The sequence below is a fragment of the Balaenoptera acutorostrata genome, chromosome 3 (assembly GCF_949987535.1).
Source record: "Balaenoptera acutorostrata chromosome 3, mBalAcu1.1, whole genome shotgun sequence".
In the NCBI taxonomy this organism is placed as follows: Eukaryota; Metazoa; Chordata; class Mammalia; order Artiodactyla; family Balaenopteridae; genus Balaenoptera; species Balaenoptera acutorostrata.
Genome location: NC_080066.1, coordinates 163,703,343 through 163,708,884, shown reverse-complemented (window position 1 = coordinate 163,708,884; position 5,542 = coordinate 163,703,343). Strand labels below are relative to the sequence as shown.

General features: G+C 46.7%; 1 pseudogene; it reads left to right on the top strand.

Annotated features, from left to right (window-relative positions):
- The first annotated feature begins 363 nt into the window (after nt 1-363).
- Nucleotides 364-4,326, top strand: LOC102998847 (fascin-like; annotated as a pseudogene).
- Nucleotides 4,327-5,542: the final 1,216 nt, after the last annotated feature.

The window sequence follows — 5,542 nt, the reverse complement described above, 5'->3', positions numbered from 1 at the left end:
AGTCGGAAGACATTGCCTTCAGTATTTTTAAATAAAATAACCCTCTTGAAATGTATGTAACATTATAAAATCAGTGAATGCTACTTTTTTGGTAATCTGTTGAAAGGGAAATAATAAAAGTAGGTAAGACCCTTTTCTCTTATTTCATTGTATATGTAACCACGGTCCCCTCCATTCTGTTTTCATGTAGATGCAAAACAGAAAACAAGTGTACAGTTATCTTGGATCTTAAACTAGAGAAGAATTCATGTAATTATTTAAGGATAATGAGCTACATCAACAGTATTCAGTCTGGCCAACTATGTAGCAGGCTTAATCCAGCAAAGCTGAGTCAGGTGCGATATTGAGTTCGGTAGGCCACACATGAAGGTTCAGGTAAGTTAACTGAACCATAGGGAGCTGCCATTTAAAAAATAGATCTTCAAAGTTCTGTACATATTTTATTAGATTTCACATTGTAAAAACATCCTGTATGTAAAATAATCAGTGTTACATGTTCTCCAGAAAAGAAGCATTTAATGAATGTGAATTTTTATTAAACAATTTGGAATATAATTCTGATCATCAATATGACTGAAATTCTATGAGAATCCATCCACTTACTCAGCCAGTGTTTATTGAGCACTTGCTGGCTTCATTCAGCAAGCATTCTTTGAACACCTTCCCTGTGACAAACCTATTTGTAGACATTGAGGACACAAGAATGAAATGTCATGTCTCAGGTCTCAACAATATAGAGATGAATGACAGATTGCTTCTTCCTTTAAAGAGGTGTTGACAACTCCGAGAGAAGCAGGAATAACTAATTTTATGTTACAATAACATATAAAATAAGAATTAATAAAAAGGTTGTTAGTGCTAAGATAGAAATCAATTAATTGAATAGGGGAAGGATCAGGGAAGATTTCCCAGCAGACAAGTTATTGATAATGGTCCACTAAGGAAGAGGAGACATTCCCTAGGTAATGCAAAAGAAGGAGGAGTTCTCAAATCTATGAACGCTAAGGAAGATTGTATTTAGTTTCGACATATTTTTATTTGATCTGCTTTTTCACTTATTGTATACATACGTTTCTATATAAGTTTATTGCCCTAAACCTCATCATTTCAATAGCCATATTGCATTTTAATGCATGAATAAAGCACAGCTTAATAAACTGTTCACTTACTATTAGGTATCTGGTTGTTTCTAGTGTTTCATTAAATTGCCAGATATTTCAGAAAAAAATAAATTTTGAAAAATGGAAGTACATTCACAGGATTGACCCTATAGTTTTACAGACGTTAAGAGTTTCAAGATTTATCTCTGAGGAAACTGCAACAATTTATTTTAAATGCTACCAATGATATTATGTACATTCGGTTACCCAGAGTTTAAACAGTTTTTACTAGATCAACCATTAAATTTCAGCTTTACCAGGGCAAAGATGATTTCACTCATTAATATATACCTAGGACTTAGCATAGTGCCTGATATAAACAATCAGTAATGAGCTGCTAAATGGATGAATAAATGAATGCATGAGTGGACACCACCATCTTAACTTACCTCTGTTGATTTAATAGGTGTATTTCAGCATCATAGAGTTTGCTTATATTCGCATTAATTTATTATTTTATCATCATATACTATCCACCAAGTGCTACATTAATGTTATAGGTTTATGTTGCACACAGTCTGGTTCTTAACCAGTAGACATACTACCTATTCTTCCCAGATAAAGCATGCCAGTCTGTTATTTGCACAACTCCAGGGATTGGTAATGACTATCTAAACCTACTTTCTTCTTTGCCAGATATCCATTTTTTCATCCAGCAGTGGCCATATCACCCATTTCTTACTACTGAGACTAAGATAAAGTTTTCTGAAAAAAACTTCTTGGAATTATTTTTCTTCTTTTGTTGGAAAAAAAAAAAAAAGAAAGAAAACCACCTGAGGAAAAACCCATTTTTATCAGCATCTCCCATGATTATTTACTTTGAATACAGTCATGATATCTGGAGGTGTTGCAGCCATCTGGAAACCACATTTCAATATGCCTGTAGTCAAAAAAAGTAACCAGCTTCAGACAACGGAGTAGAAGAATGTCCTTGGTAAAATTATTGAGCTGTATCAGCTCTAGATTGCCCATCTCCAGACTTCATTTTATTTAAGATAATTAAACACCGCTATTGCTTAAGTCATTCTGGGTGGGGTTTTCTATTATTTGCGTCTGAAAATATTCCTGGCACAATTTTACTATGGAACTTTATGAAGGATACACTTAAACTACCCATCACAGCTTTAACGTTCTCATTTCTCTCATCACTGATCAAACTTCTTTTGATTTGGAATAAATATTACACTGTGTTTTTCTTTAATTTGACAAGTTGATTCTATTTAGGTATATCCCTTGCAGTTTATATCAGCTTGTGGAATGAAGGAAGAGATTAATTAATTAATATTTAAACTCAGATTTAAAGCCTATGAAAACATACTGACTCATATTTCTGTATTCCTTTTTGATCATCGTTGGAATTTATGCAGTCAATTTTTAGCTTTCTTTCCACTGGACATTTTTATTCTTTTTAATATTATGTCAAAAAATTGTGGTGATTGTAGAGCGCTGCTGAGGGTGCGCGCACGGCCGAGGTAGCTGAACAAAGGAGCAGGGGGCCACCGCGGGAACCTGCCACCGACCTCCCTGGCTGCACGGGCCTCCAGTTCGCCGCCACCTTGACCGCCAACTGCACTGCCGAGGCCCCGCCGATCCAGTTCGGTCTCATTAACTGCAGCAACAAGTACCTGACGGCCGAGACGTTCGGGTTCAAGGTGAACCCGTGGGCCAGCAGCCTGAAGAAGGTGCAGATGCGGATGCTGGTGCAGACGCCCGATGAGTTGGGCAGCGGGCAGCTACCTGGCGGCGGAGAAGGATGGCAACGTAACCTGCGAACACGAGGTGCCCAGCACTTTCCCATCGTGGCGCATGACGACGACGGCTGCAGGTCTCTGCAGTCCGAAGGACACCGGCGGCTCTGCTTTGGCGGCACGGAGGACCGCCTGTCGCACTTCGCTCGGACCGCTTCACCGGCCGACAAGGGGAGCGTGCACATCGCCACGCGCCCGCAGGTCAACATCTGCAGCGTGGCCCGCAAGAGCCACGCGCACCTGAGCGCGCGGCTGGCGGACAAGATCGCAGTGGACCGCGACGTGCCCTGGGGCGTCAACTAGCCTATCACGCTGGCCTTCCAGGACCAGCGCTACACCTGGGACCCCGAGCCCGCCACCGGCTACGCGCTCGAGCTCTGCTCCGGCAAGGTGGCTTTCCGCGACTGCGAGGGCCACTACCTGGCGCCATCAGGGCAAGGCCACCAAGGTGGGGAAGGACGAGCTCTCCGCCCTGGAGCAGAGCTGAGCCCAGGTCGTGCTGCAGGCGGCCGACGAGAGGAACATGTCCACGAGCCAGGCTGTGGACCTGCCGGCCAGTCAGGATGAAGAGACCAACCAACAGATTTTCCAGCTGGAGATGGACCGCTCTGCCAAAAAGCGCGCCTTCCGCACCCACTCGGGCGAGTACTGGATGCTGACAGCCACCGGGGGTGTGCCGTCCACCTCCTCCGCCAAGGACACCGGCTGCTACTTTGACATCGAGTGGCATGATCAGAGGATTATACTGCGTGCGTCCAATGGCAAGTTTGTGACGGCCAGGAAGAATGGCCACCTGGCTGCCTTGGTGGAGACAGCAGGGGACTCGGAGCTCTTCTTCATGAAACTGATCAACAGCCTCATGATCGTGTTCCGCGGGGACCACGGCTTCATTGGCTGCCGCAAGGTCACGGGTATCCTGGATGCCAACCGCTCCAGCTAAGACGTCTTCCCGCTGGAGTTCAGAGACGGCGCCTACAACATCAAAGACTCCACGGGCAAGTACTTGATGGTGGGCACCGCCTCCTCGGTCACCAGGAGCAGCGACACCCCTGTGGACTTCCTCTTCGAGTTCTGCGGCAACAAGTTGGTCATCAAGGTGGGCAGGCACTCCCTGAAGGAGAGTCACGCGGGGGGTCCTGAGGGCCTGCGCTGACGCCGTGGACCACACCACACACACTGCGGGAGTACTAGGCCCCGCCTCCTGCCTCCCCTTCTCCTCTCTGCCCAGACCCCTCCTGTTCACTCTTCTCCAGGTGGGCTCCGCTGCGGGCGAAGCCCCTTACCTTTCAAACTGGAAACCCAGAGAAAACAGTGCCCTCACCTGTTGTCCCATGTGGCCTCCCACCGGGCCGCTCAGCGGCTCTGACCCGGTCCTTGGAGGGGTTTCGGATCCCTCTGCCCTCTCTTCTCTGCCCTGAGAGAGGCTAGAACTTCTTTCTTCTGACCTCAGACGACTCTCAGACTTATTTCCCCGGAGAGGCCAAGGAGAAGTGGAGGGCTGGGAGGCCTTCCCGAGCCCCTGGGAGTGGCGGGTGTGTAACTGGAATCCCCTGTCCCCTCCTGAGCCTGCCCTTCCCCCAATTCCCAGGAGCCAAGCTCTTGCCCCAAGCCTGTGGGTGGCGCCCCTGGTGCACCATCCCTGCGGGACCGGAGGGGGCTGGCGCCTGCCCCTTGTGCGTGGACCAGACCTGGTTTGGTGGCCGCTGGGGCCTGGCCTCTGCCCATCCTGCTGTGGTGCAGGGGCTACAGTCTCGTTTCTTTCACTCTGGCCTGACTGGAAGCAGAAAAATGACCAAATCCGTGTTTTTTGGTTTTTGGGTTTTTTAATGAAATGTTATTGCTGCAGCAGCCCCAGGCAAGCTTGGTTGTAGCCATGAGTGGTCTTCAAGGGGTCCTGTGGGGAGCTCTTGAGACAGCATCTCCGAGCCTCAGTGCCCTGTCTGCTCACTAGTGGTAGGGCAGGTGAGGCACCTCCCCAAATTCAGAGTCTGTCCCCACCTTACCAGGGGGCTCTCATTGGTCGCCTCTCTCCAGTGTGCCCCAGCCCCAGGCCTGTGTCCTCACCTGGTGGTGTTGGGCCCCTCACGGCCTCAGCCAGAGCCCCTGGTGTGATCAGTTCTCCCCTCCTGAGTGGACTCCTGGGTCTCAGGAGGAGGAAGCTGGGCGTCATGCTCAGTCAGGAGCCCTGTGGAAGCCACCTGGCCCCTGACTTGAGGCCCGCCCCTGCCAGCTCCCCTCGCCTCTGGTTAGTGTCTACCATGCATCTCACTCTGCGTGTCTTGGTCTTTTATTTTTTGAAAGTGTCATTTGTAGAACTCTAAATGCCCATGATACATAGTAGCTTCAGACTGGAAAGAGCGAAATAAAATAACGCAAGTCTGCAAAAAAAAAAAAAAAAAAAAACTGTGGTAATTAAAATTTTACATGTATTTTAAAAGCTGGCATGGTAAATTTGTCATCATTAATTTTAAAAATGATGTGTTAATTATTGACTAAATTAATATACTTTTCTAATTTTACTAACAATTTGTCAATTTCTATGCAATATTCCACAAGGACTTAAATTATCAGGAGATTTTACTACATAGACAGAAGAGGAGCAAGTAATGTGACCACAGAGGCACTTGGAGTGAT